Source organism: Capricornis sumatraensis, chromosome 20 (assembly GCF_032405125.1).
Source record: "Capricornis sumatraensis isolate serow.1 chromosome 20, serow.2, whole genome shotgun sequence".
NCBI classification, from domain to species: Eukaryota; Metazoa; Chordata; class Mammalia; order Artiodactyla; family Bovidae; genus Capricornis; species Capricornis sumatraensis.
In genome coordinates, this window is record NC_091088.1 from 19,460,078 (window position 1) to 19,472,393 (window position 12,316).

Genomic DNA, 12,316 nt, shown 5'->3' on the forward strand with positions numbered 1-12,316 from the left:
CGGTGGGGCTCTCAGTACCGATGAGATGGTTGGAATGTCCCCCGGCTGCAGGGGGCAGGGGGGTGGGGGGCGCCTGGCCTGGGAGGGGTGCTGGCAGTTGCCCTGATCCCAGGCTGGCAGACAGAGGAGGGCACTCGAGAGCAGAGCTCTCTGACCTTCTGAGACCCTGGTGGCGACAGGGTGTCCAGTGAGGTCTCTGTGGGCCTCTAGCAAAACTACCACGACCCAGCCCACAGGTCCGCCCTGAGGTTTCATAGGGCAGAGCAAGGGGGTGGGGCCAGGCGGTAGCTCAGAGTCACCGCGGTGGTCTGCCCCCACCCTGGGATTGACACCTTCTTCTTGCACACCTGCCCAGCGGTTCCTGGCTCACACTAACCTGCCTGGTTTGGGGTTCTGTGTCTGTCTCTCAGAGACCAGAGAGGGTCTATCAGGGTTACCACCCTGTCCCCGCAACTGACCCCACAGTCACCTCCTGGAGGGCAGACCAGGGGCTCCGCCACCCCCAGTGCCCTCCTTGCCCAGGACCCTAGGTGGCCAGACCAACTGCAAGGCTGGGATGAGCCCTCGTGCTCTGATCCCATCCCTTCAGCCAACAAAGCCTGGGGGGCAAGTGATGGGGGTGAGATGCCCCAAAGTAACCAAACCTGGACCACAGCCAGTGCGCCCAGCATCCCCGCATTAAACACTGAGAATCCCACTTCCCAGAAATGCCCTCATCACAGGCACATGGAGCAGATCACCGTGATTTCCAGTCACTAGCACAAACTGCCCGAAGCTGGCCCCACCAGCAAGACCTCTCGCTCCCCACCATGCCCAGGCCAGCCTCCCCCATCATGTTCTTTAAGACTGTTGTGAACGTCCCATGGTCCTGTGTGCAGGGTGTGGAACCCCAGCCTCCTGGCAGCCCTACCTCTGGTTCTTTCCTAACCCCCTTCCTGAGCCCTCTCCCTCTGCTGAGTGACTCGGGGGGCAGGGACTGGTATTCCCGCTTAGGAATACCACCGTGGGCTTTGGGGAAGGGCTGCAGGACAAGGCCCACCTTTATTCATGGCCATTCTTCATCCTTTTCGACCACAATTTCTCCCCTCACCCCTAATCAAGAGGACTTGGTAAAGCCAGGGAGAAACCAGGGAATGGGGGTACCATTTATAGGCCCTGGTACTCACCTCTCATGCCCTCTCAGGCAGCCCTCACAGCTCCCCTAGGAAAGGGCACTCATCACACCCTGTTTCTCAGAGAGGTAAACTGAGGCTGGGACAAGCAGTATGACCACGACCTCAGGCCATAAGTCCTGGGCTGGCTCGTGTCTGCCCAGCTGTTCACGAGGCCATGCTAAACCCAGCTCCTTTCTCCCAGCACCCAGTCACCCCACAGTCCTCACTCACCTGCCCCACCCGACATGATGCTAGGGGCCAGGGACACATAGGTGCAGGTAAGATCAGCTCCTGCCCTCTGCAAGAAGTGCTGCTGACACAGATGTATAACCTGCTGGAACTTGCCATACCTTCATGGGTATGTAATGTCGTCACTAACAGGATCTGAAACATGTCCTTGGATTATGACACTAGGACACTTTTCCAGGGCAGGATGCTTTGGGCCAGCCTGTTGATGGCCATTCAGGTCGTTGCCGCTTCTTGCTATTGCTAGTGCCTGCATCTTCTGTTCCTGTAAGTGTGGACGCTATTGCCAGTGCTTCTGTAGAATCAGCCCCTAGATAGTCAAGCCTACTGCCAAGCCTTCTGGAAAGCTGGGCTGAGTTGCCGACCACGGCAGAGCCAAGAGGGCTGCTCCGCCACCCCTGCGTTAGCCCTTCTTGCTACCCACGATCCCATGTCAGAGCAAGAGTCAAAAACCAAGGTGACATCCTCTAGTTTCACTGTGCCTTTCTTCAGTTCCCCTGTGCCTCCATTTGGTGGGGCACAGGGCTGAGAAAGACCCCGCACTGGTTCACTGGCTGCAGAGGTGGGGGAAGTGAGACCTGTCCCCCCAGGAAAGGATCCAGTTCCTCCTCTGGCCCTCTCCAACCTCCACTCCTGAAGCCGCCTGCACAAAAGCTGCTGCTGAGAGACAGCCTCACACCACCTGTTTGCTGCCCTGTGAACGCGGGCTCATCTTTTCACTCATCTGAACCTCATCCACAAAAAGAGAGCACACAAACTGAGCAAGAGAGTATGTGTGAGAAAACACCCGGCATGCAATGGGTGCTCACAGAGCGCTGGGCAGCTGCATCATCACCACTCTTATCACCATCAGCCCCAAAACCTCCATGGTCATCTTTCCAGAAGGCCTGGCACCATCATCACCACTACCATCATCAACACCATCACCATCATCACCATCCTCACCATCACCACCATCACAATCATCAGCACCATCACCACCATCACCACCATCAGCACCATCAACACCATCACCATCATCATCACCACCATCAGCACCATCACCATCATCATCACCACCATCCTTACCATAACCACCATCCTCACCATCACCACCATCCTTACCATAACCATCACCATCATCACTACCATCACCACCATCAGCACCATCAACACCATCACCATCATCATCACCACCATCAGCACCATCACCATCATCATCACCACCATCCTCACCATCACCACCATCACAATCATCAGCACCATCACCACCATCACCACCATCAGCACCATCAACACCATCACCATCATCATCACCATCAGCACCATCACCACCATCATCATCACCACCATCAGCACCATCACCACCATCCTCACCATCACCACCATCCTTACCATAACCATCACCATCATCACTACCATCACCACCATCAGCACCATCAACACCATCACCACCATCATCACCACCATCAGCACCATCACCACCATCATCATTACCATCATCTTCACCATCACCACCATCCTCATCACTACCGTCACCACCATCAGCACCATCAACACCATCTTCACCATTATCAGCAGCAGCACTCATATTCCTCTCTGTGGATGCACCCTTGTGTCCTGAAACCTCAGGATGCAGGCTGGGTCTGGCCCTGGCTCCTCCATCCCAGACCCTCTCTCCAGTGGGCCTTTGGATCTCCAGAGTCTCCTTCAGCAGGCGGCTCTCCTCACAGCATTGAGAACAGGCGCAGTGGGGCAGGGATTCTCGCTGCCCTTCCTTTGTGTTTAGCTGTCGTCAGTAAAACCACTGAGAGCATCTCTCAGAAATAAACAGACTTGCGTTTTTTGACAGATGGAGGGTGGAAAATGACTCATAGGAAGCGCATGCTAAGTGCACTGTCTCATTAGGTATTAAGGGGGTCAGGTTTCAGTGCTATGGCCAAGAATGCTGCGGCCTGCTCAGGGGATGCTGCTGTCAGTGTGGGGAGCTGGCGGGAGCACCCGCTGCCTGGAAACACCCGTGAGAACCTCGACACAGCGTCAACACATCCTGCACCTAGCTCCACCAGCCCTTACGGTGGCGTCAACACCTCCACCTCCACCCTGGGGCACCACCTCAGAGCCCGGGGTCCTGGCAGTGCTGGTGTTGACCTGGTCCTGTATCCAAGTAGTGGACTGAGGGCCATTTAGCAGAAGAAGTCCTTTCTGTGCAGCACATGGGCAGCAGGAAGGCACCGCTTGAGTGAATGAAGCAAGGCTGACCCTGTAATGTGTGAGCTGAGAAGGGCCGGTCAGGGAAAGATGCTGGGGAAGATGGTGGGAGCCGCTCTGTACCCACTACCCAGAACCGTCACTTCACCATTTGCAGAGTGGATCTGCACACACAGAGCCTGCCCCTTTCTGCCAATGAGAATACTGCTGGCCTCGGGTGCGCCTTCAGTCCCGCACTGGACCACCGCCAGCATCTTTGGAGATGCCATGGAAGAAAGATCAAAGGCCAGAACCTCACAGCCCAGGGGAGGCAGGACTCTGGCTGTAAGGAGGACAGCCAGATGGAGCGGGTGGATTGGACAGCATGACTCATGTAAAGGCCGATTCCCTGGAGAAGGGATGAAGAGATGGCTCAGTTCTTCACATCCCACCTCAGACCTCTCGGTACCAGGTCTTAACAGCCACCCTAGGGACATCAGGGTAAATAAAACAGCCAAAGGCAGTGACACCTTCTCAGGAACCACCAGCAGCACAGCTCAAGAATCTAGGGTGCTCAAGGGCTCCCAGAGACTCGAGGGTTCAAGAAGCCGGGAGGAGTGTGGGTTGAGGTGTGGCCCCTGCTCCGTGGTCCACCTGGAACCCCAGGTTGTGACCTTATGTGAAGTAAGGGTCTTCACAGATGTAATTAGGGTAAGGAGATGAGATGGGATGGTCCTGAATTCTAGCCCAAATCCAACAAGGGCCCTGCAGGGAGAAAAGTACAAGAAGGTCCAAGACACAGACCCAGAGGAGAGGCCACTTGAGGACAGAGACTGAGCTTGGAAGGTCGTGGCCACAAGCCAAGGGATGCCTGGAGCCCTCAGGCCTGGAAGAGGCAAGAAGGACCCTCCCCCAGAACCTGCGGAGGGAACCTGGCCCTGCGACCCCTGGGTTTGGGACTCTTGTCTCCAGAACCACGAGAGGAGAGATTGCTGCTGTTTCAAGCTGCTCTGTCTGTGCTACTTTCCTGCAGCTGCCTCAGGCCACCCCCAGGAGCATCCGCGCACTCAGCAGGGGAAATGGCCGGGTCCCATTCCCAGGATTCTCATTCTCCCAGTTCACTTGCCTGAAATAAGTCCCAGGACCAGGGAGACATCAAGCCCAGAGCCCATAGCACGTGGAGACGAACCTCTTAAAACCCTCGATTGCAGCCCGACGTCTCCGACCTGAGACGCATCACCGGGTTTCCAGGAGCGGCGTCCTTTCTGCTGTTTCTCCAACACTGACTGACTCGTTGCCAAGCCTGCAGCCTCTGCCTTTCTGTCTATGTAAACTTTTCCTCTCTCCCTTTAATCAGGGCCTCTGTGCCCTGTTGTTGTCCCCCGTGTCAGGATGCCCCTCCGCAGGCCCCTCCGGAGGGTACAGTGGGTTTCCGGGTCTTGTTTGCTCAGGCGTGGTGTATCTCCTTCTGCCACCTGGCGGGTGTCTGTTCCTAGCACAGAGATGGGGAGTCTGGGTCTTGGAGCCAGGATTGGGCAGCCGATAGCTGGTGGATGTCAGACCTAGAGCCTTCACAGGAGGGTGCAGTGTGGTGAAGGGCTTCAGCCACAAGTTGGGGAAGGGGGTCAGGTCCTGGCTCTCTCCTGTGCCACCTGCATGGCCTCTGATCCCAATTTCAACCAGCTCCAGGTTCCTCCACCAGGTGGATAGTGGGTGGTGTCCCCCTCCTCAAGGAGAAGGGGCGACCCTGCTGCTCCCTCCAGGGGGTCGCGGAGCCCCCAGCCCTTCCCTGGTTCTCTTTGTCTTGTGGAGTGGGTATCTCACACGTTCCACACACGTCCCTTCCACCACATCCCATCGGGCAAGCGTGTGGACACAGAGGAGAGGGGTGAGCAGGAGGAGGAGCAGGACTGAGTCTGTCTCTGGCCAGGGGTGAGTCATCTGGGGGTCTGAGTCGTCTGGGGGTCTGAGTCGCCCACGAGTGGGCCCGGAGCAAGTGCTTCTGCTCTCACCTGGTAGAGGACAGCTCACCGGACAGGACTCCTCGGTTCATCAGAGTTAGCGATGGGTTGCTGGGCAATGTGACTAGGAACCCGACCCTAAGTCCCCAGAAGCGCCATGGGGGTCAGATTCGACCTATTCCTCTCCACCTCATGCAGAACCAACCTGACAGCTTCCCAGAGCAGGCAGCAGCAGACAGATGGAAGAATGGGAGGACGGATGGATGGAGGAATGGAACCTGTAGAGCTGAGATATATTCACACACCATGAAATTCTTCCTTTTAAAGTGTACAGTCCCATGGCTTTTAATGTATTCATGAAGTTATGCAACCACTGCCACCATCTAATTCCACAACATTGTCATCATCCCCAAACAAACTCAGAACCCAGAGTTGCTCCCATTCCACTCCCCCCGCCCCCAGCCCCTGGCAACAAAGCTACTTTCTTTTTTATTTTTTAATATGTATTTATTTGGCCGCACCAGATCTTAGTTGCTGCTCATTGGATCTTTAGTTGTGACATGCAAACTCGCAGTTGCAGCACATGGGACCTAGTTCCCTGACCAGGGATGGAACCCAGGCCCTGTGCCCTGGGAGTGCGGAGTCTTAGCCACTGGACCACCAGGGGAATCCCAAGGCTGCTTTCTGTCTCTGTGGGCTTGCCTCTCTGGATTTTTGCCGTCGGTGGAGTCCTACACCGTTGTCCCTTTGTATCTGGCTTCTTTCACTTAGCATAGCTTTGCCAAGGTTTGTACACGGTGCAGCCAGTGTCGGTCCTTCATCCCTTTTTATTGCTGAGTAACATCCCATTGTGTGGACAGAGCATATTTTATCTACCTATTGAGCCCTTATGAGCATTTGGGTTGCTACAAACATTCAGGCATGAGTTTCTGTGTGGACTTGACTCATTTCTCTCGGGTGTATCCCTAGACTTAGAATTGCCAAGTCCTGGGATCACTCTATTCATTTACCATTTCAAGGATCTGCCCAGCTGTTTTCACAGGCGGAAATGCACCACTTTGCATTCCCATCAGCCTAGGGGGAAGCTCCGATTCCTCCGTGTTCTCCCCAGTATTTGTCATCGTCCACGCTTCTGACCCAGCCACCCCGTGGGCATGAGGTGGCCTCTCTGTGTGGTTCTGCCCAGCTGAGCGAGCAGTTTCCCCTGTGCTTCTTGGCCATTCAGGCATCTTCTCTGGAGAAACGTCTGTTCAGATCGGGCCCTTTTGCTGTTGGGCTTTAAGAGTTCTGTGGATTTTCTGTAAATACTCGACCCTTATCAGGTATACAGCTCGTAAATGTTTTCTCCCATTCTGTGGGTGGTCTTTTCACTTTGTTGATGGCGCCTTTTGAAGCACAAGTGTTCACGACTCTGGTGGATCCGACTTATCAGCTTTCCTTTGGTCGCCTGCATTTTGGGTGACACATCTCAGAAAAATGATGCAACCAGTGCTTGCGGCTGTGAGCTCTGCATGTGCGCCAAGACGCCCCACCCCCGAGGGCAAAGGCCTGGCTGCCATCCCCAGCTCTGGGTAGCCCTTGCAGTCCCTGTGACCACCTGGGGCACCCCCAGCTCCAGGAAGGAGGCCTCCCGGGTGGTGTGGCTGCTGCTATGGGGAAAGTGCTCTGTGATTTACTGGCAACGTCTGTCCTGGCAGGAAGTGAGGCCTGGCAGAGCTGGTGCCAATGATGCTGGTGTCTCTGGTGACAAGGCAGCCACTTGGTAGAGAAAGGCTATCTCAGGGTACACTGGGGTCTCATGTCCCAGGACAATTTTCTCCCCTTCAGAGGTGCTGGCCATCATCTGTCCTACAGCTATGACCATGTGAGACCCACAGGGCCAGAAGAGGAGGCAAGTCAGAACTGAAATAGGCATGGCCTCTGTGCTGGTGTAGGTGGGCCCTCCAGGGAGGCCAGGGGCTGGATAGGGGGGAGGGTGGACCTTCCAGGGAGGCCAGGGGCCTGGGTGGGGGAGGTGGGCCCTCAGGGAGACCAGGGGCTGGATTAGGGGGAGGGTGGACCTACCAGGGAGGCCAGGGGCCTGGGTGGGGGAGGTGGGCCCTCAGGGAGACCAGGGGCCTGGGTCAGGGAGGTGGGCCCTCAGGGAGACCAGGGATCTGGGCTGGGGGAGGTGGGCCCTCAGGGAGGCCAGGGGCCTGGGTGGGGGAGGTGGGCCCTCCAGGGAGGCCAGGGGCTGGATTAGGGGGAGGGTGGACCTACCAGGGAGGCCAGGGGCCTGGGTGGGGGAGGTGGGCCCTCAGGGAGACCAGGGGCTGGATTAGGGGGAGGGTGGACCTTCCAGGGAGGCCAGGGGTCTGGATGGGGGAGGTGGGCCCTCAGGGAGACCAGGGGCCTGGGCAGATGGGGACTGCTGTCCAGTCAGGGAGCACCTGTGCAGGCCCCTGACCACCCAGAGCCCCTCCCATGGGGCTGGAGCCCAGTGCCACCCTCCAGCCCAAGGCCTCAGACTCCCTGGGAAGGGCTGACAGTAAGTCTCTCAGGCTCAGCAGGCCACATATGGCCTCTGTCACTTCTATTTTATGAACCTTCAGAAGTATAAAACTGCTCCTCACTCACGGGCTGTACGCAGCAGGCTGGGGGCTATTTTCTGTTGCTGTCTTCACCCCTATTTATGGGGTGCTTACTGCCTGCTGGTGCCTTTGCAGGGCACACCCCTCACCTCACCTCCCTCCCTCCTCCCAGGGTCAGCATGCCCACGGGCAGGCCCGCCCTGCCGGCCTCTGTCGGGAGCAGTGAACCCTGCCAACACTGGCAGCTGTCCCCGTCTGGGGCAGCGCCATGCTGGCGGCAGCTGGGGACCCCATCTTTGCTCCATGCTGAGTAGCCTGCAGAGCTTCGGCCTCCCCGCCTGGGGCCGCATCGCCTTGGGCTGGGTCTAACCCCCTGGCAGCACGACCCCCACCCTCGCTCCCAGCCCCCAGCAAGGAGACTACCTGGGCGCCACTGACCCAGGGCCTGGTGGCAAGAGGCTCAATCACCAGTGCATAAGCTGAGCTGCCCACCCCCTGGTGACAAAGGACCTGAGATGATCAGACAGTCTGGGGTGGCTGCCCCCAGCCCCGTGCAGTTTCCTCAGCTGAGGGAGAGCACCCCTGAGGTCTCATCCGTGCGCAGTCAGCCCTGCTCCGTGGGCGGTGTGGATGCGCCGTCCGCCCAGCAGCCATCGGAGGCCCCTGGTCCACTCACAGAGCAAACTGGTGACGGAGGCAGAGGTGGCGGCGAGCCGTCTCCCAGGCCTGAGTCTGTCTCCGGGGCCCTGCCCAGCAGAGACCCCTGGACGCTGTGGACGTGCTGTGTCCGGACTGTCCCCGATGACAGCCACCAGCTGCACATGGCCTTGGAGCACCTGGAAGGTGGCAAGTGTGAGTGAGACCTGAATTTGTCCTTATCTAACTGAAGTCATTAAGTTTCAGTCCGCACAGGCAGCTGGTGGTTACTGTGTCGGACAGTGCAGTTGTAAAGGCGGAACACCTGCGTTTTGGAGACACAGGCGTGAGTTCAGACCAGTGCCACCACTTTCAGCAATGTGGCCTCCAGCTGGCCACCCTACCAATCTGAGCCTGTCTCAAAATGGGACGAATCGCTGTCCCAGCTGTAGCATTATGAAGAAGCTGAAACAAGGTCATCCTTGTAAGAGCCTGGTACCCAGACAGCACCCTGCAGGTATTCTCCACCCTCTCCTGTCGTCCCTCAGCGTTCACCAGATTTAAGGATGCATCTGTCAGTTGCAGCTGTAACAATCACCACAGCCACCCGGAGCAGGGAGCGCGACTGGACGTGCGTGATCTGATCTGAGCTCCGCTGCCCCTGCTCCAGGCCGTAGGATCGCTGAGGTCTGTCCCACGTCCTCCTGGGTCCAGCGGGACACCCAGGGCTTTCTCCTCTTGGCCTGAGGTCAGCAGCTCCTGAGGGTGAGTCCTGAGCTCAGAACTCAGGCATCATTTTTTCCACCCACATTTACTGGGCAAGGCCAGCAGTCACAGGACAGAGAACTCTAACGGTACTACGAACCTGGGGAGGAAAGAGTGAATCTTTCCTGAAAAAGCTCATCTCCTGGCCTGGCTCCTATGGCTAAATGTCATGGCTGCCGTTTCCTCAGGGTGAGCAGGCATGCACAGAGCTGGGTGAGGCCCCTCAGTGGTCACTCAGCACACGACCTGGGCACCCAAACCCCCTGCCCAGCCTCAGGCTCCCCCTTGTAAAGTAAAGGGGTCACTTGGGACAGAGCCCCCAGGACCCCTCCAGGCCAGCGTTTCAGAATTCAGGATTGGTCCTGAGCAGGCTGGAGCCGCCCTCCGCCAACCACGTGGGGATCCCGCAGAGCCTTCTCCACCTTCGCAGGGACCTCTGGGCTGTGGTGAAGCTGACAGTGCTTGTCTGAGAGGCTGCACTGGAACATTGGCGTGGGCTCTCTGATCACTGGTGAAGCCCTGAGGCCTGGAAAGAAGGCAGATTCTGTGAGAGAGCTTTCTCGCAGGGGTGCTGGGCCAGCACGCCCACCCGGGCTGGTGTCAATTTCACACACGGCGGCCCCTGCCAGCCCGGGGGCAGCCTGGGGGCTGGTCCTGACTGTGCCTTTGTGTGCCCGGCCTGTTCCTTCTTCGTCGCAGATGGTCGTGCTCTGCTCCCCAATCTGGCATCGCGGTGTCGACCTGGCAGCACAGGCCCCTGGAGGGACGAGGCACAGACGCCCCTCTTCCCGCGATTCTTGGGTGCGGCCGAGCTCTGGAGTGGGCTGCAGTGTGAGCGCTCTGCTTGAACTTCTGGCTAAAGGGCTGAACTTAGCAGCCGAGAGCATTGAGAGAGAATTTGTATTCCGTTTCTACCCTCTTCGTTGGTGCCGGCTGATATCTCCAGAGATGGGAATTCTTGGCTTTGTCCCAGGTGTATTTTTCCAGATGCCTCTCTCCACCCTGGTCCAGCCACTTCTGGACACAGACAGGAGGAGCTGGCCTCCGGTGGGGCGGGAGCTATGTGGGGTGGGAGGTGGGAAGGGGGTTGGCTTTTGGCCCTGGCAGGGCCCTCTGGGAAACTCTCATCAGCCTGACCCTGACCAGGGCCCCTCACAGGATCACCTCAAAGTCATAGGACAAGCCCTCCAGGCTGCCAGAGTCCTTACCTTTAGGAAGAGATAATGGCCATCTCGCCCCACCTGACTCTCACCTCCGGGGCTCCACTCAGGCTGCTCCATCCCCTCCTGTTCTTCTCAGGTCCCTCCCTGCCACCACCGGGGCCCTCTCCAACTTCCCCTACCACCCCGGGGCCTCCCAGGACCAGAGGATCCGTTCAGGTCCCCAGCAGAGACAGGACTAGTCCTGCCAGGAGTGGGTGAGGGGGCGGATAGGGAGGCAGGAGAAAGGGAGCCCTGCAGGGAAGAAGGGAGTGAAGGGGAAGCAGGTGGAGCCCCTCTGACCCCCCGTGTGCGTCCTCGTGAGACCCTGACCCTGGGGACCCCAAGGGACCTGCCCTGGGGCAGCCTGCAGCATCCTGGCCTAAAGGAACTTGGGTGGTCTGCTGCCCACTTCTGCTCCCCCAGCAGGGCTGAGCGGTGTTTACCTGGCTGCCCTTGGGTCCCCCCCAACCACTGAACAAGTCCTGGACCTGGTGGTGGGGCAGGGCGCTAACAGCAACAAGACTCTCTTCTGCCCAGTCTGGAGGCCAGAGTTTGAAACCACGGGTCTCAGGGCTGCCCTCCCTCTGGAGGTTCTGCAGGAAGGGTCTTCCTGCCCCTCAGCACCTGAGGCCCCAGATGGACAGGACCCAGGGGGCCTCCTGATGGTGCCCTCTGGGGTCCAGGATCTGGGTGGACGTGGGGCAGCCTGTGTAAGCCACCCTACCTGCCCTGGGACCCCAGCTCACCCAGAAGCTCTGCTCCACCTCAGCGTTCCCCAGGGGCTGTGGGGGTGCGTGGTCCCTGGGGGCAGCACGGGCCTCTGGTCATCCCTCGCAGGCCGCGGTGCGCGTGCCTAGCATATGCATGGCCATCCCCGCCTCCGGCCGTGGGCCTCTCTGACCCTAGTTTCCATCCCTTCACTCGGAAAGATCTGCAGGGGCTGTGGTGGTGCGGGCCAGCCAGGCTCCAGCCAGAGGCAGAGCGAGTGCCTTGCAAGCTGGAAAAAAGCTGGCAACCCCTCTCCTCATTTGTGCCAGCAGGCTGATGGCAGACAGACAGCTGGCAGAGGCCACATCCCCATTGGACAGATAAAGAAACTGAGGCCAGAGACAGGACCGGGTTCACCGCAAAAGAGCTGCACGGGTGCTGTGCAACACAGCGGGGCATGCACATGCTACACACATGCACATGCTACACACACACACACACGCTACGCACACACACACACACACACGCTACGCACACGCACTCCACCCCACGCTCTAGGGGACCCCACACGGAAACAAGCAGCCAGCCTCTCTATGGCAACCCCAAGTTCAGACTGTCCTCCCGCTGCCCACCCCGCCCCCCCAGGGCCGATGGTGTAAACACAGAGCTGCTTTCAGTTACTGGAGGGAAAACACTTTCCACATTTCAGAGGAGACGGCCAGCAGCGGCCCCTCTAAACCTAATCCCGCGATGCTGAGGCCGCCAGCTTCCTTCTCCCCACCGCACCCCTCCCCTTTCCTTGGCACGTGAGCCTCTGGAAGGACCAGGCGGCCTTGCTCAGCCCCCAGTCCCGTACCCCACCTCGGCCAAGAGCACTCCGGGGAAGCAGGGCAGCCCACTTCCGC